We start from the raw sequence: 27,622 nt of genomic DNA on the forward strand, positions 1-27,622 counted from the left end.
CATGCCTGGGCTGCCTCAGACAAGCTACTTGCCTCCCTGCTCACGTACCACCAACCTGCCCAGCTGTTCTTCACCACCTCTATTACCACACCGAATCAGAAGGAAAGGTTTTCATGTTTGCGACTGTTTCAAAGAGCTCGTGTGAACTGTATTAATCATTGATCAAATGACTAGCTGGCAACGAAAGAACAAACACCTTTCCAAGACAAACTTTTTCACCATTCATTCGAGGCTGAAAACATGCCTTGCAGGTGGGCTTTTTAGTGTTTTTTTTTTTTTTTTTTTTAATTAAACAAAGTAGCTGACCGACCAACGTAACCCTTGTAAGCACCATCAAGTAGGTATACGTTTTTACATACAGCATGACATCTGTTTATTGCTGTTGTGTGTAGCTTGTAAGCTTGGTAACAAATTATTTTGCATTGAAAATATGCCTTGATGGACATCTTCCAAGCTCTGGAATCCAAAAGCCTCTGCAGAAGATGACACAGACTGGAGTAGCCAGATTTGACCTTTTAGCACTGACCTGCTGGTCTCTAGGGAAAACAAATCACAAATGACTCTGTTTTCCAACAAGATGATTCAGGCATCTCCATGTCAATGGATAACTACACCTGCAGACTTTGCTACCAGATAACCCACAAATTTTTGTCAACTGCTTATCCACAGAGCTGCAACAAGAAAACCAGACAGAAGTTTTACCTGTTTTTGAACTAAGTTTGTTCAAAGTCGAGTTACCATGTTATCACCTAACTTCTTAGGAATACCAAAATATCGCTAATCAGGACTCTATGTTTGTATTAACACCAGTATCTGCTACATCAAGAGACTGAGATGATCTCCAACAATTAACCATTACCCAGAACAGTCTAGTAGAGTTTGCTACTGAGCTTGCTCTGGGTTTGTCAGAGATATCAGTAGTCGTTTCCCACTGAATTTTGATAGCACAGCTTAATAATAAACCATTCTGCCTGGAAAAATGAGGGAAAAAAAAAAAAAGAAAAAACTTACAGATATCCATCTACCTACAAGATTAAACTTCTTTCATGCATCATTTTCACTTCTAATTGCCATGACTGCTAGAAAGAGTTCCAGAATACTGTAAAGATACTCAAAACTATTGGAAGGTATCCAGTTTATGTGGTTAGCATGGTGTGATATTGTGGAAGCAGAAAATAACATGGCCCACAGACCTTTGGCAAGCTTTAAACTATCCTCTTTCATGGTAAAAGTAGTCTATTCTAGGCAGCTGTTTGAAAAGTGCTAATATGGCCAGCTGATTATCAGCCCAAAGGCATGGGAGAACCGCATCATTTCCAAAAGAAAGCCAAGGCCGTTGGTTCTTTTCAGTAGCTCCTGAAAGTCCTCTATTTAGAAGTTACCTAGCACAGGGGTCACCGACATGCTGAGATTCCTCCGGAGACAGGATTAAGAAAAACTTTCATGAAAATGGATCAACTCCACCTGCTTTACCTCACTCATATCACTTGTCTTATTGAAATTACAGCTGACAAAAGGAATGAAGTCTTGATTCACCAGTCAACTTTGAGGAAATCACAAAAAAAAAAAAAAAAAAAAAAAAAAAACTACTTTGGTAGCCAGAGATCTGGTCTAAGACCCACAAGAACGGCAGCACATTCTCCTCTCCTGAGAAAGCCAGGAAGAGAAAGATCTCAAGCAAAAGATATTCCGAGTCACTTCACTCAGCTCCACAAATCTTACTTGAACATTGCACTGAGGTACAAGGGTGCACTGCATCCTTGAATGTTAGCAGCTTCTTCCTCCATTTTCCTTTTAATAATGACTTCAGTGCAAATACACAAAGCTTCTTTCTCATCTCAGCCCTTTTACACTCAAAATGCACCAACATTCATCTTCCCAGACTTTCCACTGCCCAGGTTACGAACCCTCAGCCAGCAAATACAACCAGCCTCACTCACATTGCTGTGCCCGGGAGCCAACAAAAGCACTGCTATAGGTAAAGGAAAAGCCAGACAAAAATGGCATCAGACAAGAATTTTTGCCGCACCTCTAAATAATGAGAGCTCTGGTACTGATTACAGCTGCTCAAAGTAAAGAGCAGCTGCATGTCTCGCTGCTGAACAAAGTTGTTTTAGATTAGGGCACGTCACAAGTTAACGCACTACAAGTAGGAAGCAAACACTCTTGCTGGCAAACATAAATACAGGGGGATTGTAATACTGGCGTCTGCAACATCAAAGCACATGCCAGCACTCATGAGAGGATCAGGTTTTCATCACCTTAGCCAACGCAAGGCACAGCTTGCAATTAATAGGTCTTTTCTTCCTTTATTCTCAGGACAAAATTCATAATGTTGAAGATTTCTGTCTCCTCAAAACCATCACTGATTATGAATGGCATCTATTAAAGCCATGAAACAACCGTTCTCAGAACGACCTTCCACACAACACTGCAGGCTTCTGAAGGCCTCCCTGCTGCGCCCGGCTGGAAAGCCTTGTTATGGGACAAACAGGCTTTCTGTAACTCTCTACCTCAATTTTTTCATTTTCACTCCCTACATCCCTACCTAAGACTACTTTGCCTTCTGCACGCATTCTTCTCCAAAGTTAGAAATCCACAGCTAGGCTCCAAGTGTCCTAAAACAGAATCCAGTTCTGTAAGAGGAACCGCCTGTAAGAGCTGGCTGAGGGAGCTGGCTATGCCTTATCTATTTTAAGTGGCTCCCAAACATTCTGGACCACTGACAGCAGTCAGTATTTCTTCCACAGAGTACCTTAATCAAATGTAGATTATTTTCCAAATGGAAAAGCAATGCAGTTTTGCATACATCTTGTTGCCTTCCAGGGGCCCACCCGTGACACGCCGATCTCAGTTCTAATCTAAAGGAGTGCACAACCACAGAGCAGAGGGCTACTTCTTTCAGTTATTCACAGAAAGCTACACAAAGAAACAACACGCGTAGCAGAGCAGCTACCAGGAACAAACTCCTGGCACAGGGGACAGTGAGTTCACTGCAACACTCTGCCCAAGCATGGTAAAACACTCTGACAGGTTTAAATGCCCTTCATGCCCTTGTGAGCAGCACCAAGGCATGGAGGGAGAGCCCACATTCAGTCCTTTATGGATAACCAATGGTGAAGACTTGCCAAACCTCCTATGCAGGGGCCGTCTGCCAAGAGCGACTCTTGACTTACAGACTCACTGTGTAGTTAATTCAGTAACAGCAAAGACAGTCATTCAACTTTTGAAAAGTCTGATTTTTTCACTGCTTCAAGGTTTAGGAATTAAGGTATTTTGAAGAATAAAAAAAAAGTGTTCAAAGCATCAAAACTCTTTCCACTTGAATTAATTTTCAAAATGCAAATAAGGAACTACACCAGCAGTCTGAACACTAATATGAATGCTAAATAGAGGAAAATGGTTATGGCCAACCGGTTCCAAATGCAGACTTTAAAGTCCTTCCCTTCACATGTTGATTTTACAGTATTTATTAGGAAAATTTTCCATCTGAAAATACAAATTAACTTGTAGGACTGCTACTGCAGCTGCAAACATAATGCTGTTTTTCTTTCATTTCTGTTTGCAGGACAAACTACAAATGGTCCCTTCCAAAGCCTTACTGATGGCTCAATTATAGTTTATGTTGTCATGCACTCGATTTGACAATATCCCCCTTCTCTACTATACGAAGAGCTCCAGCCTTCCCTGCCCTCAGGCCCTGAGAGAGACTGCCTATTCATACAGAGCAGGATGGAGCCAGAGTGACTCGAAACTGCGGAGATAACAGGCAGGCAGGAGGTAAGGAATGCACTGGCCGAGCAGTTTGGGTGACATCATTCCATCAGCGAAAGACAAAAACCTACAGCAAGACAGAGTGTTTTTCACTGTTCACATCTGGGGTTGTGTTGCCTCATTTGTTTCAGAAGTCTGAGAGTAAAGCTGGTGTTTTTTAGGGGTGTACTCTCAAACTGCGCTTAAAACAAGGACAAATCAAGATGGCAGTGCTCCTTTTGTGAAGGAAAAAAACAAATGGAGAAATAAGAGGTAGTTTCCAACATTGCATTATCCACGTTAGTGGCTTCCAAGTTTGAGATATCCTGGAAATTCTCCTCCCATTAGCAGCCTTTCCAAAGACTTCTCTGAGTTGCACAAATGATTTCTGTGCTTCCCCTCCTTCTCCTCCCCCTCCATCTCTTGAGAACTGCCTGAAGGCAAATCTAATTGGAACCTTGCACTGGCTGCAGACAGGCTACGAACGAGACTATAACCCGGCTCAGCAGCAGGCCAAAGCCCGTGCAGGAGGAGCAGCAGGCCGATGCTGAGCGTGCCCCCACAGGAGGAGCAGCAGGCTGATGCTGATCGTGCCCAGGGGCCTCCCCGCCGCCAGGCAGTGCTCCCACCCTGAGTGCTGCACACACTGCTCTCAGGAAAACACGCTCTGCTGCACAGTGGGGGCCTCACATGCACCCACCCCCTGTGCCGGATGCTGGGCTGCGGACACGGATCTGCTTACAGCCAGGGAAGGGTATCATTAACTATTAATAACAAAAAGGCTGCAATGCAGACGGTTTGAAATCTGGTACAGCTTACTAAATCACAACTGCATGTGACACCATTGTACTAACAGCAGCTCTGTGGTTCTGCATCCTTACCTTGAAACCTTGTTTTAAATGGAAATTCACATATTTGTCTGAAGGCCACACAGCACACCACTTCAGCCACACAGAAGCAATTTGTAGCAAAATTGTTATAGATAAAAATTAAGTTTAAAAGCAGGCTCTTCTGTACCAGGATGCTTTGTGCCAAGCAATTTACAGACAATATTCACTAAAGCAGAAGTGCACACCTTGGGTTGCAATAGCACCAAATGAAAAATGCTAGCCACACATCTCTAACCAAATTTCTTCACTAGGAAGAAATGGTTAGTAAATTTCTTCCAAAGGAGTCCTTTAAGAGCCAGCCTGTATGTCAAGGCCGTCACTCCAACTTTTCTCCACCTCACTTTAGGAAACTGGAGATCAGTACATAAATACTGTACACTGTATTAATAAGCAAGGCATGGCAGAGCCTTTTGCTTACTTCCAAATGTTTTTTTTTTTAATTCGATTTTTTTTTTTGTGGTCTAGACAGAGCCCTCTGTTCACACGTAAGGAAATCAGTTTGGACAATCCCACTTTTCTTCCCCATTCCCTGGACAGACATTTCAAAGCATACTGATCTGCCCTTTCAGGTGCACTCTCCCTTGTTGAGATACAGAATAACAACTGTTCACCAGAAGGACAGGACAAAGGGCTAAAAGCAAACACAGGAGAGAGGCGGCCTGGGTCACACTGTGCTGCCATCAGAACCAAAGATGGGCAGTGCCAGGCAGTTCAAAGCCCTGTGTAAATCAGAGGACTAGTATCAGCCACGGACAGCCCCAGTGCTGGCCTTACCACTCGTGCTCTCCTTTCCCAAGTGACATGGCTATCCTGTAGTTTGGAATATATGTATCTAAGGATGGTGAATTTCACCACAGCTGGCCCTAGTCTTCAGTCTCAGAGTGGAGAAGGTGATCCACACAAATGGGTTTTGCTTGAAGACAGAAAATAACAAGGTAAAGAGCCATTAGCAGATCTTTAACTTTTTTTTTTTTAATTAACATAGTCGTTGTCCAGATGAAGTTGAAACCACGCTGGAGATACAGGAAGAAAATAAAACATGTAAGAACCGTAGAAGTGGCAATAGCCACATCAGGAAAGGGCAGCAAGCCCACGCAGGACAGTGCCACAACAAGAGCCGCAGGCAGCAGAAGAGAGGCCCGCTCACTGCAAGAGCAGCGAAACAAGGAAGATGACACAACTGGAGTCATAACCACATCAGGAAAAACCCTGCATGTGCTTTACGTGTTAACTTGACTCTTTTATTTTATTATGGGATTTGAATGTAGCTATTCACTACCTCTGGGAGTAGAAGTAAAAACCCTGGAAAAATATTAAATGTTAATAGATTGCAAAAAAAAAAAAAAAAAAAAAAGAACTTACTTTCTCAGGCATTAGAAACAGCACAGCTCAGTGTTCCATTTCTTTTTCTAGAACAGAAGCTGGCAGCCTCTCAAAGTGTTTGGGATGGCATTATTTTTTCCCTTACACTTGAAGTTAAGCATGCTGGTAACATTTTTCCTCTAGCCTTCCCATTCCCACCGAGCTTGGAACGGGGCAGGAGCCAGCAGCCTCACTTCCACAGACACGAGACACCAGAAGTCGCCAGTGATTTACAGCATCTTGCTTAGCGGCAGACAGAGGATACCTATCCCTCTCTGTGCTCAGCAGGCCTGGAACCGGCTGAGGGCAGAGCTGCAGTGGCAGCCAGTAGCAGTGGGTGACCGGACATCTTGAGAGAGGCTCCGTGCACATCGGGACCCGAGAGCGGATTCCACTAAAAGCTACGACCGCTGCATATGAGCCAATGTTTGCTGGAACACGCCTGCAAGCTCCTCCTGGTAGGATCAAACTGGAGGTTTTGGCCCTCTTGTTCACAGACATTCAGAATTCTAACATACCCAGTGGAGACGTGCGGCCATGCACCCAAACACCATCAGAAGTGGTTTATTTAAAGTATAAGATACTGCTATGGAAAAAGACAAAATGGAAGAACTTGATGTTGAGAGTTGATAAATTGCTTACACTTTAAAGAGAAAAAATCTATATCCTCTGCATAAAGCCAGGAATAAGCTTTGTTTCTTATTAGCATTTAAATGTCTGCCTAGTCAGTCGAGCTCACGTTTTATATGTCTATTTATGTACATTTCATAGAAAATGGATATGATTCACCTTTTTTTGCTGTTTGTGAAGGCAAGGTACATCTACATGATCCAAATAAATTATCTGTTGAGAATACAAGTGAAAACGCTGTCTGAGCTGCCAGGATCAGAGGCTTCTTCTAAAAAGCATCTTTGCATGACAAAAGTTAATACTACATTAGACAGCTTTTCATTAGCAGTAAGCTAATAAATTGATATCCTCAAGTAATTAATTACAAAGACTCTCTGTGCAACAGCAAATCTCACAGCAAACACGTCCATTCCATTTTCATCAAGATGTTTCACCCACGTATGAGCTCCAGTGTGGGGAAGACAGCGCCGGATGAACCGAGTTTTCCACAGGCTGGAAACCTCTTCTGTTAGTTCTCAGCGGCACGAAGCACACTTGGCTCTGAACGGCAAGCCAAGCACTAGTAATGACCACCAAGACTTTGGTTCTTTTTAAAAGATCTGCACTTTAACAAAAGGTTATTCTTTTTAAAGTTGAACTACTACTACTTTGTTACTGAGAGCATACCTCTGGGCAGCGCTAGAGCTTTCCAAGAACTCATGGATTTTTCCATCGTAAAGCAGAAAGTTTTAGCCCACATACAAAATCAAGACTCACATTAAGGTTAGACAGACTTGGTAACATACAGCAGAACAGTGTGAGGGGATCTCAGGGCTTGAAATTCATCCTGTTGTGCCTCTCAATAGGAAATAGAAAGCTATTTTAACTACAATGATTAATCACTAACAAAGGAAGAGAGATTAATTGCTCAGAATGTTCATATCAAGTCTGAATGCTTTTTGTGGAAAACACACTTGCATTAAACGTATTCTGAAAACCCAGGAAGACAACCTAGAGAAAAACTTCATAACCTCAAATGTTCAGGAGATCCTTATTAATAACTCATCTACATTGATTACTTTTTTTTTTGCCAACAGTGCTGAACACTAATTATGGTTCAGGACTTCACTGAGTTGTGCACTGTACTGACAACTAAACAGACATCAGTTTCACCAATAAACCAGAGCAGACTATACCAGCAAGTGTTGGTTACATGGGACCTGCAGCTGCCTAGCATCTGCAGCACAGCAGCTCATTTATCTGACCAAGGAGTCTGGGCTCCTACCTGCCAACAGATTTATTAGGCCAGAGTGTCAAATTAGCAAAACCAGCCCTAGAAGACAGGTAGGCAAAGACCAGCTAAGAAAACATTAGGGAGAAACTGGACCCACTAACCTGCAAACAAAAATAAAAGCAGCACCTGACAATTCAAATCTGCAAGTTACTATGACTTGGTTTGTCAAAATTTTCAGTCAACGCATGACAACTGCTTGAATTGTGAGCAGAACTGATAGCAAATAAAGAAATTACTACTTAGCACAAAGCTCACAAATCAGTTGACGCTGTTAGTGTTGCTTTCGAAGGCTCTAATTTGTCCAAAATAGGAAGCTGGCTCCAGTCCCAGCACTTCGCAGATACATCAGCACCGGACAATGACTTGTCAACACATCCAATGCCACCACGGTACACACATTCCACAACACAGACACCAAAATCCTGGTACCTCGCACCTGCGCCATCCAGAACGTAGCATCCCTCGTCCAGGGCACTCCATGCCCCGTGGAAGCTAAGCAGTCGCTGTAATAATAGAGCTCATTAAGGTGACATTTATAAAGACAGAAATATCCAACTGCCAGAGCAGGACATCGCTCAGAAAATAATCATCTCTGCTCTCTCTGCCCTGATCCACAGGGGACCCCTAAGAAATGTATTCCAAGAATGAGCTGGGGACTAACTGCACTGGATACCAAAACCCATGACCTCTGTAGATGTAAAGTGCCATAACCACAATTATTTTACTCCCCTCCACTCACCTCTTTGTGTTCCAAAAGTAAAACTACGTTATTTTTCCTTTATCTTCTGAGAAACTTCCTTTAGCACTTCTTCCTCTCCCTCTTCCCACCCCCTCAGCTCTATTACTTCCCTTTCAAATACAAAGGACTTGAGGGGAAAGACTGGACAAGCCTTTCAGCACTCAACTACACCAAACGACCCATTAACAGTCTCTCTACCTTTGAAATGGTGTTTGCCTGCACTCTAATAAGATTACAAAATAACGTCCGTCTTTCAAGGAGCTCTGTTTTTTCTTTACACTTTTCCAAATTTAGATCTCACTTCTCATTTGCCTCTTATCAGACAGCCTACACCATAAACAGAGGGTAGGAAAGCTACACTCAATTCAGCCCATAAAGGCGTTTCCCTACAAAGGCATGTTCCCTCCCACTAGAGCAGAGTAAGGTAGAAAAATCCCATGGATTCTCTGAGCAATGAAACTGAAGAAGAGTGACTTTGGGTTTGGCTGCAGTTGGCTTTCTCTCCCACCCATGGATCAGCACACCCACCTCTGAGGACCCAGGCACTGCTACAGAACCTGTTCATCCATGCAATCCCTATGACACACTGCACTACTGTCCTTCATCTAGTGGGACTGCTTTGCTTACCACGTTTGATAGTTCAGATAATCTTTTTAGGAACCCATGAACAAACTGATCTCCTATTTCTACTTAGGCAGAGATGAAAGATTGAGAAATAAGTCTAGAGAATGTCTACTTTACCATCTCACAATGACACCCAAGGCTATCTTGATTTTTCAGGCACACCCATTTTCAGGACTCCTACATCTCAGTGTGGATCCTTAAATTATTACAGCCCACTCTTGTGAGTAGGAGTTGAAAATGGAAAAGATACTCTTCTTTCACGTACCCAGATTTGGTTCTTCTGAACAACACCAGTCCTGTAGGCTTAGTTAAAAACAAAGAAGCCAAAGGAAAAAAAAATAAAGCAAAGGGGAGAAAAAACAAGGGAGGACAGCTTAACAGCACTCGCATTCTCTGCCAAGGCAAAATTCTTTCTGTTCCTGCCTATTTTCCCCAGACACCTCCACCTCCTCCTTCCCCGTTAAACTAAACCAATATGTTCACACAGCTAAGTGTTCCAACAACTTGGTCAATATAAAATATTCATAGCAGTTCCAAATCTACCAAACGAGGATAAATCCTTCCCCCTCAACTCAAGAGGCATAAAGCCTCAGAGCATTACAAGAACATTGGTAGTTTTGCCTCCCCTGGCAACTCTGTAAAGTTGTCCTTCTGTGGAAGAAGTAAGAACTAAATCATGAGGGTATCTGACGACAGGGCGGTCCAGATTTCATCATCAGGTTGGAGATGTTAAAATGGGAAGGTGTCACAAACCCTACTTAACACTTAAAATTTTGTTAGGCAAAACTGAATGAATACCAATCAGAACATATGGAGCATTTCTTCTGTCGTTCTTGACGCAACCACAGAAGTGATTAGCTTGGCTTGTGACCAATTTGACATCTTGACAAATTAGTCAGCTCCTCACAGCAAAAGGAACTCAACTATTTTTATGTGCTTAGGCAATCCAGGTTCATTTGACTATTACTCAACTCTTTTGCCACTCCCAATTGTTTAAACATCTACAACAAAGTGAAAATCAAGAGGTCGTTAGCCACATCTATAACATGAAACACAATACATAATCCAGCTAACACACAAATAAGCCTACTGACAACTCAAGTTGCCACCAATCCTTGCCATCAAAATGCCAGCGACTGCTGGCCTACTAAATAATCAGAAAAACATTCAAAGGGAGAATTCCAGAGCCTTTGGGACTACAGTCATTTTTAGCATTCAAGATTTGTGAGATTAGTAATCATTTAAATTTCCACTACAAATACTACAAAGGTACTCTGGTCCCACTTACCACTCACTCAGTCTCCTAAACCTCAAGTGGTCTGCACACAGAGCTGAAAATCACCAGTGCAATCCACTTCAGAAACGACTTCCCAGATTTGTAGCACAGAAACAGAAGATGCGTGGCGGAGACGAAAAATACTTTCCCTGTGCAGGGAAAAAAAAAAGAAATCTAGACTGTCCTTAAAATAGGAGCAGGATCAGACTACTTTGCACAACTCTGTGGTTAGGGTCACAGAAATCACAGAATCATAGAATTAGCTAGGTTGGAAAAGACCTACAAGATCATCCAGTCCAACCATCCACCTACCACCAATAACCCCACTAAACCATGTCTCTCAACGCCATATCTAAATGGTTTCTTGAACACCTCCAGGGACAGCGACTCAACCACCTCCCTGGGCAGCCCATTCCAGCGCCTGACCACTCTTTCAGAAAAATAGTACTTCCTAACGGCCAGCCTAAATCTCCCCTGGAGCAACTTGAGGCCATTCCCCCTCATCCTGTCACTAGTTACAAGAGAGAAGAGGCAGACCCCCAGCTCACTACAACATTCTTTCAGGTAGTTATAGAGAATGATGAAGTCTCCCCTGAGCCTCCTCTTCTGCAGACTGAACAATCCCAGCTCCCTCAGCCGCTCCTCATAAGGCCTGTGCTCCAGACCCCTCACCAGCTTCATCGCCCTCCTCTGAACAAGCTCCACGGCCTCCACGTCTTTCTTGCAGTGAGGGGCAAGATTAGTTAAAACTCACTCACTGACACTAACTTGCATAGTTCACGCCCTCAAGCAAAACGTGGCTAAAACAGATCTTTCAGTGCTCATTTCAGTATTTTTTCTATCGAGTCCTCCAAGGTCCTTACATTGAGACCCGTATTTCAGCCCAACCTAGGTTCGTACCTTGCTTATTACACCATTTTTTCCCTTTGGACTTAGAGAATCCCACTCCACACACATCCTTTCACAAATGCTGCTACACAAGTAATCATTGTACCCTACTGCAATGATAGCGTCTGGTCTTCTGAACATCATTTTGGCTTCTTTCTCTATCAGCATAACTTTTGGGAGGAGTTTGGTTTCAAGGCCTTCAGAGACTCAGCTGCACAGTGCCAAGTCCTGCTTCTGATCCACCTTGGATCAAAACCTCTGTCACTGGCTGCTTTAAAAAAAGAAATACCTTAGAGTTTCATCCCTAGCTGTCCTTTACGTTTGACAAACATGACCAAGAAACAGTCATCGAGTTACTTCCAAAAATCTCTTCCACCTCTCCTCTGTCACAAGGTTTCCCAAAGGCTCTGTGGCTGTACACAAACAACACATCATTATGTCCTCATTGTAAACTGATTGTAAACTCGGAGGCTCAGACGATTTTAGTTCTGTGTTTACACAGCACCTACCACAGTGCGGTCTTGGTCAAAGAGAGCCCTGCAAAGCAAACAGAGTTGCATGGACACAGAGACACACAGAAATGGTAATCTCAGCAGTTCCAGCACTGTGACTTGGCAGAGGTTTATCATGTGATTCACAGCCTGTTTACCCTAACATCTCAGTCTTACCTTCACACAAACAAAATCAGACACACACAAAGCCGTCTAAGTTAACCATCTCCAATCTTTCAAATCACCAAAACCAAAAAATCACAGCCCTCCACTAAATCTTTGCTCTATTTGTTACAGAGCCAAAGAGCCAGCAGACCAGGGCAATCATCTACTGCTAACAGCAGTACCCTTGATGTCTTTGTTAAGACAGATGACCAACAGCTTCAGTACCTTTACGCTTCATATTAAAAATGGAAATAACTAGCTGTAAATAATACCTTACTACCTGAGAGAAGAGAGGTTTCCTGGGAGCCTTCCACTGTGAGGATGTGCCTGAGAAACCTGATACACTCTGACCATAGAAAGATGCAATAAAGAGACCTGAGCTACAGAGGAATTACAGCACTGCTCATCAGTGGGGTACAGAGAGAACAGAAAATGCTGAACAGGCCTAGGACAAGCGTTTTGCACAGGATGATAAAAGATCAAAAGTAGTGTCAATAATTTTGACTCATGCATCCAGAAGGAAAGCAGTCTAATCTTCTCACATTTATGCTTACATGACAGTAAGACATCTTTTTTCCTGCATAACACTTGCCATTGCCTATGTTCTTACGCTAACTACCTTGGTGGTTTGCTATTTTTAACTCTAGAAGGTAAGAAAAACACAGAACGCGGATGTTATTTTACGGCACTCATTTCAAAGCACCTTCATAATGCCTTCAAGTTGGAAGTGCAATTCTATTAACCACTCTATGGGAAGATTTCTTTGCCATTAATTTTTACAGTAACACTTAGAACACTTTTTGCTGTATGTTTTTTCCACAGTAATGCATTTCCCACAATGCACGCATGCTGTAACATGCCACGAGCTGAAGCCAGTCCCAGTGGCTATCCCCCCTTCACACTGCTAAGCCGCTTGGCGTGACTGCTGAAGCGGGTTTTCATTTTCCTCCAGACTGGTAGTAAAATCTCTCACTACAGTATCTGAACAACTATTTTCCATTTTAAATAACATTAATGACAGGTTGGGGAAAAGTTTAAAGGTCTATACAGGCAGGGGAGCTGGAACCTGATGATCCTTGGGATCCTTTCCAACACAAGCCATTCTATGATTCTATACAGAAATTACCAACAGAGAAACAGAAAAATATTTCCAAGCATGTCTTAACAGCACACACTGCCCTTAGTCCACCCTTACTGCATATCACAAGAGCTTTCACCACTAAAGCACCATAACCACCGTATCCACAACCCCAGCTTTCTTCTCCCGACCAACAATACCAGCAAAATACAGCAGAGGTGAAGTCCTGCGTGCTCTACTGCACGAGTATTACAGCAGCAATTGTCAAGTTCTGTAGCAAGATACTCAGACATGATGTGCAGATGCGTCCTGTGCTGGCGGTGAGGAGGCTGCTGCTGCAGCAGGATGCCTGGGGCTCCAAAATCTGCACTGCCCACTGCTTCACCAGCAGGCTACAAAACAAAGGTACGGGCTGTGGGCGATGCTGGCAGCAATGTGGTGAAGAAAGCACTTGGTATTAATTAAAAGTAGCTTTCAGCACCACACTTGCATATTTAAGTTAGGCATTGTTGTCTTCTAAGGTCGGCGAAAAAAAACGCCCTTTGCACTGAAAGAAAAGGTTAATTCTGTTGGTCTATGGGTTCAGACAATAAGCTCACACTCTAGAGATTCCGAATAGCCAGAGGGTGGATAAAGCTGCAGTCAGTTTGCACTTTACCAGACATCTGATAAACTAATCCTCATCAAGGCTACCTGCCTGTTGGAGATCTCACAACTAACACAATTCAATTGTAGCCTTAGTTAAAAATCAGCTGCGAGGGAAGTCAGCAAGAAGCACAAACTCAGAGTTAGCTGCATGAGGACAGACACACACAGAGCAGCACCTCCACTGCCTGTAGGTAGTCCACATCTACCGCAGGAGTAGCCAATATCTCTACCAAAAGGTTCTCAGCAAAAATAATTTAAATTTTTTCTTCTCCATTTCTCCAAATGCTGCCCAACTCCGTCTTTAAACCCTTCAGGCCCATTCTGCACCTCTCTGCATTGCCCTCTGCTGAGCTGAAGGCACATTTCTTAAGAGCAGGCATGCTGAGCTCCTCACCAAGGCAGACGTCTCCTGTAAGAACAGAAGGAAGAACACAGAGATAGAACCCATGCTTATTTCCATTCAAGTATCAAACTTTTGCAAATATATCAGTGAACATTCCTGAACTCATGAGTTCAAGGCACCTGGGAACAGCCAGACTGCTTTAACGTGAACCACAACTTCAAAAAAACGCCATGGAATGCTGTCCTTTTCCCTCAACCAAGCAACCTAAGAACTCTCTAGAGATATCAACTACATCCAAATTAACAGCAACAGCTGCACAGTTCCATTACGTTCTGATACAAACCACTGTACTTAGCTTTTTACTGCTCATTATTTTATCAGAAAAGTAACATATGGGCTCAGCTTCTATTCTATATACCACATTTGTAACCAGTTGGTGAGCTGTGCTGCCATGTTATCGAGATGTGAGCCACACTCAAATGCATCTGAAGGCAAAAACATTTAAAAAACAACTTTGGTAACACAAAAGCCATTCAGTGACAAAAGAATTTTGACCAAAAAAAACATGCCAAAACATACACAGATACACACTTGTTTCACTGGGACAAGACATTACTACAGAGCTCAAAAAAGTTAAGTGTCAGTAAGCCATTTTTCCAATTGTCAACTGAAAGGCAAATCTTTCCATGTTAGAATACAAGAATCTGCACCATGTTTTATTAAAGTACTAAAATCAGCTTAGAAAGAGCAAACCAGCCACCTGATGAAGTTAGAAAGTAAGTTACCCAAGAAGTAATTCAACATAGAACCAGATTTTTCATGTTATAAACCACCAAGTTTGGGGTCTGGGGATGAAATTTTGTAAAAATGTATAGGAAACAAAAGGAACAGATTAATATAGCGTACACATATCTGAAGGAAAAATATAGTATGAAGCGGAAAAGAACGTGAACCATTTCCTATTCATGCAAAGATACTGAAATTTCTTTCAATGAGAAAAAATTGACTATCTTTTTAAAGAAATCATGCAGAAGTTGATAAGTAACCTATTACATGGAAAAGTTAACCACCACATCGAGAAATGGTCACAACATTGTCTAAAAATATTCACATCACATTCTGACCCATATACAAACATTAAAATATGACAGTATACAAGAGGATCAGATATATTTAGGATAGACCACCCAGATTAACAGTTAGCAAACCACAAATATTTCATTATCCTTCCTCTCAAATTTTTTAATCTTTACTCACTGCTGAACTGTTATTCAATAGATAACCATCATCAAGGTTTGACCAATACTTGGTATACTACAATATAAATGAAAGCACAACAACTTGGTTGCCTTAACTGAAGTAAAATTCATCAATATACTACAGGGGAGAAAATGTTTATGATTTAAAACTCAATTTAAATGTTACTTTATTTCCTGAAAACATTTAAATTCAACTTGACAGTATGAAATTAAATCTATTCCAAAGAACCTGAAGGGAGGAAATAACGCCAAGTTGCACGTCTCACTGCAGACAGCCATTTAAGGTATGCAAACAAACTCTGCACTTTGGAATAATCTGGTTCAAGCAGGCACCGAGGGCTGGTAGGGACTGACAGCCTGAACGGATATCTCCAAGTTTCCTGAGTTAAGAAATAGCAAAGGAAAGCTGCTACGCTGACATGTGCCAGGAAGAAAGTATGGAAGAGCAGAGCAGAGCTAAGAGAATCATCTGCAGCGTGCAAATGGCAAATAAGGGATGACTGTTCACTTGTACACCCAACGCAGGAACCAGAACATGTCTGAAACAGCAGCAAGTGATACTGCAAACAAAGCACAGTTAAAGCCTGACCCAGCTTTGTCACAGGATGTTGAAAAGTTCACCGAGATTGAAAAAAGGATTCCTACAAACTCATTTAGGAAAAATCCAGCAAGGGCTATAAAACCCAAAGACCCTGCTGGATGAAGCTGCCAGTCGCTACAACTAGAACAGTAAGGACATAACAGAATTGTAGAGACAGAAGAGCTAAGTGTCACAGCGGCAGTCCGTAGGATCCCGCGATGTGGTTCTAAATCAGTCTTCAAACACATCAGCTTCTGTATGACTGAAATATTAGCACACTGTTAGCTTCTAATTCTTCGCAGATCACTGTGAGCCCAAAGCCCAGCAGACACAAAGCTCTTCCCCACAAACCATGCGCTCCAGGCATCCACTCCCTCCTGCCTCTGATAATCGAGCTGCCAAGGCTGACCAAGGCTGCCCAATGAAAAACTTCCAGCTCTGCTTCAGAATGAATTACAGATTGATGACTAACTCCACCAAAGAACTCCACAAAACTTTCTAGAGGAACTAAGCAGTTTAGCATTATGCATTTCCTAAGGTTGTGCCGATTCATTTGTCTGTTTGATAGCAGAGCTGGGGTTGTTTTGTTTATTTGTGAAGTGTAGTAAGTTTAAGTTCTGTATTTCAGGAAAGAGGAGAAGCCAAGAACAACAAGAAGGAAGGAAATACGTTGGAGGACTGTTTCAAAGTAAACCCCCTGTTGCCAATGTTCCTCCAACATACAGCTTTCTCTTCCTTCCTCACCAGACGTGCAGGATTGACTTGGGCCACCTGGCAACAACTCAGCAAGCTGCCTCTCTTTCACAGCACAACTCTGGATTTTAAAGGATCATTTTATTAAACAGCCTTGATTGGTCACCAAGAAAGAGAAATCCGGTGACCCAGACGAACTCCTAGGCCAGCAGTGTCTACCCGTGCTGTCACACAGAGCAACATCACTGGCAGCAAAGCCTAACTGCACTCATTGCAAAGTCTATGTCAAATACAGTGCTGATCGGAACATGCACAAAGATCACATTTACGCAGAAATGTTATATGCAGCGTTGTAACTGAGGCATCAGAGGTGCATGCATTTTAACATACAGATGGCTTATGTTTCCCTTCTAAGTACTGTATTTCATATCTCTTTTTCCATAACTTGCCTTTGCAAATAAGCATAGCATCAATAAACAGTGGATGATCGTGGTACAGGTTACTTTGAACATGTATTTACTTATTCAAGTGAAATAATTATTTATTCAGTACAAATAAATATCATTGATCTATCTACAGCACAAGACCCCTGCATGAGAGCTGAGCAGGTTAGGGCATCTAGTAGCTACCTGCAATGCTCACAAAGGTATTTAAGCTAGCTTTCAACCATCTCATTAGGCCATGGGCCCAGGGACACTTCTCTTGGAAACAGGGCCAGCTTCAGCTGCACCTTCCCTCAGCCTTTTGCCTCCAGGTGATCCCATACCACCTCCTCAGCCTCAGCACAACTGCCTGGCATGCCATATGGCAAACCGACCAGGAAACTGTTCAGGGTTAAAAATTAAGCCAGCAGTGCCACCAAGAGAAATGTCTGTGGAACCACAGTCTCCAAAATGCCTAAAAATGTTGCCATGGTAGAGTTAGAAGCCTTAATATTTACTCTGCAGCTCTTGTGTCCAGGAAGCTCCATACAGACCAACATCAGTTTCTATATGCACAGAGGCAGCTCCCTAATAAGTAGCCAGATTCCTCCACTCCACTTAATTCTGAAAAGTAGTAAGAGATATACATACACACACACACACACACACACACACACACATATATACACATATATATGTATATACTCCAAATAAGGCCATAAAGCAAAACACAGCAAGATCTCTGAGGTTCTTCTTGCTCCCTGGCTCTCATTCCATTGTATGAAGTGAAAATAAATGGTAAATGAGAATAACACACCAATTAATGGCAGCAACTTTCTGAATAAGTCAATATGATAAAGCAATGTGGCTTTTGTTCAGCCACGAACACAGTAACCTTCAGAAGGAACAGACGGATCGCACATGTCCATGCAGAGCACACCTTAGCCCCTACCCTGGAAAGCTAGGGTGAAAATCACTGCTGCAGAAGAAGCAGATATCAGTGCCCATAGCATGAAACCGGACAGTAAAAATCACATTATGGCAGTTTGTCTCTTCCAAGACAGCCTCCTTGCTATCAGCTTCAGGCAAACTTCTTAGATGATCAACACTGACCTTCTTCCAGAAGCAGCAGAAGTCCTACTGAAACGGAAGCTCAAGTCTGATCCCAGCAGAGTTTCAGGATCGCTGGGGGAAGTAAGCATCTCCGCAGCTCACCAACAGTAGCATCGCAAAGCAGCTGAACTTACTTTTGCACAAATTTTAGAAGAATCACTTTCCCATCACTTAATTTGCCATCAAAGTCCTGCCGCTCTCTAGTAGGTTTTGAGATCTTGGCATCTGCAGAGAATGAATGGCTCCTTACAGAGTGACTACTCACTTGTAAAAACCCTAAGATGGCTGGCTGTGCATCAGCCTTCTAAGCGACATCCAAAGGCTCCCGTGAAGTTCTGGAATTAGAAAAATCTGTAATGTGAATGTGGAATAATACGTTACTTGTAAGATGAATGCTTTCTGGATGAACAAAATACCCAATGCATCTCTCTGAATGCCTCCTGAAAGATTTAAGCATAGGATCAAACTCTCCTTTCTCCGTATCTCATTCATCACCACTTACTGAGAAACGAAATTAATAATCAAACCAATTAATTAACCTGTTCCCTAGATTAGGGCACCTAAATTCTGTTTGCAATCGTGACATTCAAAGAAACCCTCAAAATCTATCAGCGCCGGTTTATTTATCTGTTGATTTCCACATTCCAATGTCGATGAGTACAAAAGCAAAGAGCAGGAGAGGCACAGAGAGCACAAAGCGCCAAGCCCCGCAGCTGGCTTCACAGAAGTACTCCCGTATTTGATCTTTTTGTGAGGTTACTAGGGAACTGGATACCAACTGCACTAACTCTGGAAGACAGATGAGGTGACATTCACAGACACAGGATGACAAACTCAATCTTACTGGAAACACGGAGAGGAAATAGGAAGTTTTCTTTACTTCTGAGCCAAGAAAAGATTGCCCAGGCGATATGCACCATAACGCGCAAGGCTCTGATTGGCTTCAGGACTCATCCGGAACAGTAGAAACAACTGAAAATCATCTGAATCTCTACTGTTACTTTTTTTCCTCCCTCTCATTCCAAACCAAATTCAGAACTCACGCAAAACGCATCCTGCAACAATATTCCTTGTCTGGATCCAGAGGCAGCAGTGATGTGATGAACTCTGGCATGTTTTTAGCATCATCCCCCAGAGCTGGAGTAAATAACATGACAGGCTCCTCACCAACAACTTGCTCTTCATCTTTACCCCAGATGCTAGCAGAGAAATATGCAGTATTTTTAAATCCCCCTAACCATCACCGAGCTATGCACAATTATACATTAAAGCATATTTCTTTATTTACTTTGTAAGATACTTTTATTGAAGATGTTTCCTCATCCTTCAGTATATTACAAGGTTAACAAGTAAAAGCTGCTAAGCATACAATTCTGAAATAAAGAATGAATTCCAAAATAGGGCATAAGAAAAACATTTCATCTTTAAATAGAATAGCTCAAATGCATTAAAAAAAATAATAATACATTCAGTTTCTCCTTAAATAGTAGCTTAGGGAAAGGAAAACAGAGAAAATGCAAAACACTGCACTAAACTCAACGTATGGCAGAAAAGAAGCATAACATACAGAAGCGCAGCTCCGTGACTGCGTGACAAAGCCATACTGCAATCATCAAGCTTCAGATTGAACTATGGGCCCCCAAAACAGCTCCATACACAGGGAAGGCAAATTTAACTTACTCTTTTGGTAGGAAACTCTCAGTATATGCAATACATCTCGAAAACATCTTCTTTTATATTCGGATTATCCAGAATTATCTCAGATTATTTTCTTGTTATCTGCAGTTCAGTACTGATGTTTTCATAACAGTTTGTTGTGAGGGCACATTCAGGTAAAGGACACAGTCCACAGATGGCTTCAGTAGACAGACTGAATTAACAATTCCTTGTTAGCAAATTACCAAAGATGAGATACTACAAAAGCACGGTTTAGTAAAATTATTCATGCATTTCCCCCACAGTCGCATATAAATTGCCCTGTAAATAATAAGCAGGCACCTGCTCCAAGCCCTAAAGGTTAGAGTTTTACGAAGGATGTACACACAATATACCCGACCCATGATGACCTACAGCTACAATACATTGTCATATGGTACCTCCGTCAGAAGACAGTGAGGATGCCCGAAGTACTCAATTTTTGATTTTGTCTTCCAATGTGTAGATGCCATGGTAGCAGAACTGACATTAATAAAAGCATATGGGATTACAAATTACATCATCATATTTTTATAAAGGGTGGCATATCATATGTTTAGAAGTCTATCTCCATTCACTCATATAGAGAGCAGACAGCTGGATACGTGAGTATATTCAATATACAACTGCAAAGCATGAACAGTCACAGAACTCTGAAGTAGATCCAGTAAGTAAAATAATTAAACCGATTTAAAATGTAAATATATATACACACATACTCCTCCGAACTAACACTTTTTAAATGCAATGTTGGAAATCATCTCTGCCATGACCACGTCAAATCCTGGCAGAAGTGACACAATAGGCATTTTCCAACCTGTGCCCTAGAAAGCAGCTCCTACAGGACAGCAGAGACCAGGGGATCATATGGCTTCGCCCCGCCTCCTTCCTCCTGGCCTGTTCTTTCTTTGCTCTGACTTATCGCTGCCATCAGAGCAGTGCACAGACTTTTCCAGGCAGTAAGCAGTAAGGAGAAATACAATTCTCAGCTACCTCCAATAACACTCACTGTTACTTAAGCAGAAAAGCACCACAAATTCTGTCAGTAGCTACTGAAATGCGTATATACACATATAAAGATACGCATTTATATAAACCTTTATTTGCTTGTGGTTTTTTGTTTGTTTGTTTTTAAATAAATACTCTTCATGCACCAGGAACATTCAAGAATGAAAGACCAAGATGTCTAGCTATCACAATGTGATTCAGACCATGAAAATCATCAAGAAAACTACCAGGTTAAATTATGTATATTGCACCTGCATAGCCAGTATTTTTTTTAAAGATCTGTAAATATTGCAGGATGACTAAGAAAGAGGTGTGGGTTCCAAATGCAGGCAAGAAGGATCCCAGCATTCAACAGCAAGAGTACTCATCACCAAGAGAACCTAGAGCACACAGCCAGTGTGCACCACATTCACTTTAGGAGTGCCCAATGGGTAAACTGATGAAGGCAACATTTCCATAAAACAACGGAAGAGACACACTGGCATTTTTCTGTCTTTGTAAAATGTCTTTTTTTTTTTTTTTTTTTTTTTTAAAGCCAAAGACTACATATTAGCTGCATTGCAAGGGAACAACTATTTAACATACTTTTGGGGAATAGGAAAGACATCTTAGGAAGAAAAAAAACCACGTAACTGACTTCTCTTCATCTTCCTACCAGGACAGTAATTTCAACTATGAAAATATTCAAGTATTTATTTATCAAAATACAACCCTGAAACTTAGTGTATCATAACTGGAGTCTCCACGTGCCTGCTCCCCAGCAAAGCGGGTGGTCCAGAATTCAGATCTGGAGCTCCAGCTGTAACGGGTTGCTCCAGCACAACCAGCAAAGCTTGGTTTCCTACAGACGTGCTCCTACAAAGCCCAGTGGCTGTTTACCATTATTAGGTACCTCACTTGCCTCCAAGCTTGCCCATGCATCCCTAAAACTCTTCACATTTACAGAACTGTTGGTCCACACACGCCCATTTTGAAATACTGACACCTACCCCTGTGCTTTTGTTAGCTCTCAGCTCTTCCTCTCACTCCAAACTCACCTTCATGCACCACCCACCGCGCTGTTCCCCATCACCTCGCCATCTCCGCACAGCACTAACGAAGAAGCAGCACTCATTAAGCCAGAATGAAGAGGTAATTCAGTGCCAGACGCTTTGGAACCACCTTGGAAATGCCCACCTTCTCGCGGAGCTGGGCACTGTCTGTAATTCCGCCAAGGCCATCCAGCTCAGAGGGGCCGGGAACCTACAGGTACACTGATTAAAAGTCCATTTCAGCATCTTCATGCTGCACCCCCCGGGCTGCAGTGAAACTGCCAGCAGGAATTACCACTTTGCTTCAGAGAAGAGCAGCAGAAGGGTCTGGAGCTGCTCACAGGGATGGCCACCTAAAAACAGAAGCCATGCATGGCTCGGAGCAGCACTCACAGACGGTACACATGGAACCAGGCCCGACAGAAAAATGCCACTGTTCTTCCCAGGGGGGTAGGGGAAGAGGATGCTCATAGTGGCAAATATCAGCTAGCGAGAGGCTAACTACAATGCAGAAGAACAGCCTAACCCAGGAAACTACCTGTTGTTAACAGAAACCTCACTACAGCTTCCTCCACCCGCTCCCTTTGTGATTTGTACCTGCTCCTGCTTTGGAGACAGAGAACAGGCAACAAGACAACTGCGCACTGTGCCCTGCAATGCTCCAGAAGCCCAGCACCAGCCTGTAAGGGAAGAGCGCTGGAGGAGAACACTGGGCTGCCAAAGTCTGCGAGAGCAGCAGACATGTACAGTGGGCAGCGTGCAGTACCTGCTGAGTTGGAGGCACGATCTTGAAATGATCTGGTTGAGTGCCCTTCGCTTCAGCACTCCTTATAGAACCTCTATCCACAGAGTCCACAAATTACAGCTCTACCTTACAAATACCAGCAAATACCTCCCTGCTCGCTATACAGCACTTCCATAATCGTATACGGGCCGTGGGGAATCCTGCCCTCTGAGAACAACACCAGAGGAGGCTCTACAAAGAAAGTATTGCAGGCCATGTTCGCAGAGCCAAAGCTGAGAACACGGGGCGCTGCATGCAGATGGCCACGGGCAACGCGAGTTCTATCTGGAGAGCGGGCAAACAACAAACCCACAATAGGGTCCAATAAAGCAGCAGCATTTCAGGTGCAGCACGCATTCTGGGTTCCAAACAAAGCCCGAAGCCTGGGCCGTGTGGAAGCCGGAGCTCCCCGGTGCGCTGCGAGCCCTGCGCGGCACACGGAGCGGTGGCGGCGGCCCCGACCCCGCGGGGCGATTCTCCCGCCGGCCCACAGCAGCGCCGCGATCCCGCCCGCAGCCCACGGACCGCCGCCGCCGCACATCGCCGCGGTGCGTGCAACCGCGCTTCCAGAAGCGCCGAGCGACACAAAAGCGGGGAACGAGACGGCACCGCAGCCCGCACTGCACGGCACGGCTCCGCGTCACCGACCGCGCGTTCCGCGACCGCCCCCCGGGGAAAGGCGGCCGTGCCCCCCGCCGCGGCTCGGCCCCCGGCGCCCGTTCCCGCAGCCCCGAGCGCACGGTGACAGCGGACGTAAAAGGAGCGGAAACAATGACATTCCCGCGGCCCCTCTCGCCGCTCCGTCCCCTCGGCCCGGCCGGGCCCCGCACGGAGCTCTCCGCGCTCGGCCCCGGCCCCCGAGCGCCCCGCGGAGCCCGGCGCCGCCCGCCCTCCCGCCGCGGGGCTGTGTCACGCCGGGCCCGGCCGGGCCGCCCCCCGCCTCGGCCCCGCGGCCCCGCTTACCGCCAGGTCGGGGCTGTGCGAGTCCCGCTGCGAGACGGCGCGGATCACCCCGGCCCGCCAGCGCCCGCTCTCCGCCGGCTCCTCGCCGCCGCCGCCGACGCACAGGAACCGCTTCCCCACCAGCTCCGGCCGCGTCTCCACCGCCACCGCCATGGCCGCCGCGCAGCGCCGCCGCCGAGCCCGCTCCGCTGCCCTACGGGCCGCCCATGGCGCGCGGCGGGGGCAGCGCGGGGCTCTTCCCTCAGCGCGGTGGGTCCGCGCCCCTCGGCCGGGCCGCGCCGGGGGCCGCTCCGCCGCTGCAGCGCGACGCAAACACCGCGGGGCGGGGGAGGGCCGGGGGCGCGCGCTCCCTCCCTCCCGCGCTCGCTCACCGCCGCGCTGCGGCCCCGACCACTCCGCCCACGCAGCCCACTGCCATGGCGACCGGCGCCACGCGCCGTCTCCCTCCGCCAGGCAGCGCGCGGGGAGGGGGCGAGCGGCCGCCGCGCGGCAAAGAGTCCGGCAGCGCTCGGCCGCCGCGCCCGGCCCCGTCGGGGCTCCCGGATGCCGGGGGGACGCCGAGGGGAGCTTCGCGCCCGGCGCGGCCGTCACCTGCCCGGCGGGGAGAGGGGCGAGGCCGGGCGGCGCGGTGCGCTTCGAGGCGGCCGTCCCTCCTGCCGCGGGTCTCGCGCCGTGCCCCCGAGTCGAGGAGCGGGGACTCGGCGCCGCCGCGGTGCCCGTCCCCGGGGAAGAGCGTGGGTCCGCCGTGCGCCGACACGCGCCCGGCGCCCGGTCCTGCAGCGGGACGGCGGGCACGGCCCCTGCCTCAGGCTTTGCCCGTGCCTGGCTCCGGGCTGCGCTGTGTCCTACGGAGGGGCAGTGCTGGGGGCCCGGACAGCCGGCTTGAGCCGGGGCACACCGTTCTGGGAGCTCGGCATCGGGAGCCCAGGTGCTGCTGGCCCAGTCACTTCACGGCTTCCAGTTCGAGACTGGATCTGCAAGCTGCACTGCCTCTTCTCCCCTCCAGTTCAGCTGTGTGTTACCTAAGCGGCCAAGCATCCATCTTTCCTTACTGCCAGCACCAAGCTGTATAGGAATGTAGCGTTTGTTTATCCCTTATAAGCTGTTAAAGGCACAAACTCCCCAGCACACCCATTGCCTTGGCCCACAGCTCCCAGTACCACTGCTAGGCACAGAGCCTAGCATGCCTACACTCGAGGCTCCATCTCTGCCTCGGAAAACGGCCTCGTTATGCATTGGTTCCTCCCTGTTCGTTGTTGTTTTACACAGCCCCTGTAGTAACACTGTGACTGAGTTCTAAGTTATTTTCCATCCTGTTACTAGCAGTGCAGCTCTCGTGAACTCCTGCTCTCTGTACTGGTATGCCTGCTTTCAATAGGGCAGGTTAATGATCTCTCATCTAATGCTGGAAAGCAAATTTGAATAGTGCACTTTGTGAAAAATAGATTGTGAGGCGAGAGCAATAATTCAGAAGTGCCAGCCTAGCACATTCCCATATATTTCAGTGCAACAAATAGCTTCTGGTACAAGAGAAGTTAATTAAAGAAAGAGAACAAAAAAGTATTAGAATATTTCACAAGACATAACATTTATGTAAGAACCCAGAGCTGCCTTGCATCACCTTGGCAGTAGACTAGGGATGCGAGGAGATGTGTTCCATGGAATTTGCAGAAAAAAAAAAAAAAAAAAACCACACACAGCACATTTGAGCAAAATGAGACCTTCATCCCATTTCAAGGTAATGCTACCACTGACCAAAAACCTGCGGTCTTGCAGAATGAGCAAAATTATACTTACGTTAAGTATGGAGCACTTATTCCTAAGAAGCGTAAAAAGCAGTTACAATGGCAACTAAATAAGTATTAGTCATATCAAAACTCTCTATAGTTTTATTAGATTCCCTCTTGTTTAGCCAAAGAGTAATTTGAGATTATTACTGAATTATACACTTAAGTAGATTGTATTAATGTGCAACAAACCATAAGATATGCCAAAAAAAAAAAAGCTGAGTTACATGATTCTAATAGACTAAGCTTGTGAATTTATCATAGAATACCATAAAAACTAGAATACTTCATCACAGAATATTAAGAATCAAATATTTTGTATTTGTTCCAAAAATTCACCTCACAAAGTGATGACACCAGAATAAAGTTCTAGCATAGTTCAGAACTAATGACATTAATGTTTAGGTGTAAATTTCAGTGGTCAGTTCCCAGATGCCAAGAGGCCAGCAGGACCTTCGCCCAGCTCCCCACCACATCTCCCAGCACCTTCTTTGCTTCCTCCTTTTCACCTTCCATCTCTGCAAGGAGCTGGAAACAGCAAGAGCTCTAAGTGCTCAGCGTGGAGATAAATCAACTCAGTCTCCTGCTGCAGCAGAATTTAAAGCAATGATGCTGTGCCGGGGCCTAAGCCCTGAAGATGCAGAGACCAGCTTTTAGACACTCAGTGCTCTATCATACCACACTGCAGCAAGGTTTCTTCCTGCCTCAGAAGCTTTTGCAGGTGTCAGACCAATATAACAATCCCCTTTCAAAGCAGTACTTCTACATCCTTGACAATTGTTTGTGCAATACTTGAAGAGTTTAAACATCATAATCTGTAGAACTCAAAGGATTAAGGACAGTATGGATTGATGCATCTTCTGAAGAAAATAGCAGAAGGAAGCCTCCTTTCAATTTACTCCAAGGTGCCAGAGAAGTCAACCTCCCTAAGCTCAGCAACAGCACTCAGAGACAGACACCTGCAGGCAACACCAAAACACAGCCAACATTGTCAAGCTTGGAGAATACCAAACAAAATCAAAGTGAAATATCTCAAAATCCAGAGATCAGGAGGAGTCCCGACAAGCTCTCCCATTACTGCCCCTCATTGCCTCTGCAGCTTCTCCCTACTAAATAAATAAATCACAATTTGTTTGGGCAGGTGCTCTTTCTTCCCCAAATTTCCAGAGCTATGGGGACTCAGAGCCAAGCATCAGACCTTCGAGCCCAACAGGCTCAGCCATGCCCCTCTCTGCACAACCCAACTCAAACTGACTCCAGCTCTTGCCATTTCTATGCAATCTCTGCCTCACCTCAGGGAACTATTTCCCCTTGCTCTGTGGGTGCTTCTCCCCTCTCAGCCCACGTCCCACCCCAGCCTTCTGTAACTGAAGTGCCTGAAGCTGAGCCCCAAGGCAGGAGGCTTTTCTTAGGGAAACTCTCCTGTTGCACTTACACCCAGCTCTAGTGCAGGTTTGGCACTAGATGCCACAACTGAGTGACTTAGGTACCAAAATTTACAGGCAAAGTAGAAAAAGTTCAGCCATCCCCCAAAAAAAACCAAAATGACACTGATGCTAGATATGACTTGCTGGGTCAATCCTTTCTCACCCAAATATAACCAACATTTATCACCTGAGGGAGGCAACTCCATCCTGACACAAAGGGATAGGAATAGGAAAGCGAGGGGTACAAAGATTCAGTTTTCTTCTATCCTTACAAGCAGTGAGAAAAGCTATTTCCATGATTTTGAAATCACAGCATCTTCCATCTTCTGCTGTAATTGAAAAAAACATTAATGGTGCTGTTTCTATCTTCAGTGAATGGATTCTATGGCTATTTACCTCACTTCAGCTGGACATTCAGTCACCTGAAAAAGCTGTCATGCATGGAACATAACTAATGGCATCCTTTAAGTGTCACAGACTGCTAAATTACTTATTTATACCTACATATTTTCTGTTCCACTTCCCTGAAACTATATACACAGGTCAGTTGCAAAATTAAGATCTTTACAAGGAGCTATTTCTAACTTTCAAGTTGAAGTACAGCACAGCCTGCGTTGGCAGTCATTGCACCTTCTGCGTACAGACAAACACTATGTTTAGAAATTGTTATTTCCACTTTGCAGCAAGAAAAATTCACTGA

At 44.8% G+C, this 27,622-nt stretch overlaps 1 protein-coding gene across 1 annotated transcript in view; it reads right to left on the reverse strand.

Moving 5' to 3' along the window:
• The window catches only part of JMJD1C (jumonji domain containing 1C), a 147,952-nt gene extending 124,096 nt beyond the window's left edge, over window positions 1-23,856 (reverse strand). Inside the window, exon 1 of the mRNA XM_021399569.1 lies at window positions 23,709-23,856. The gene's annotated coding sequence lies outside the window, so the exon portion shown is untranslated. The remainder of the gene's footprint in view (window positions 1-23,708) is intronic.

Source organism: Numida meleagris, chromosome 5 (assembly GCF_002078875.1).
Source record: "Numida meleagris isolate 19003 breed g44 Domestic line chromosome 5, NumMel1.0, whole genome shotgun sequence".
Taxonomy (NCBI): Eukaryota; Metazoa; Chordata; class Aves; order Galliformes; family Numididae; genus Numida; species Numida meleagris.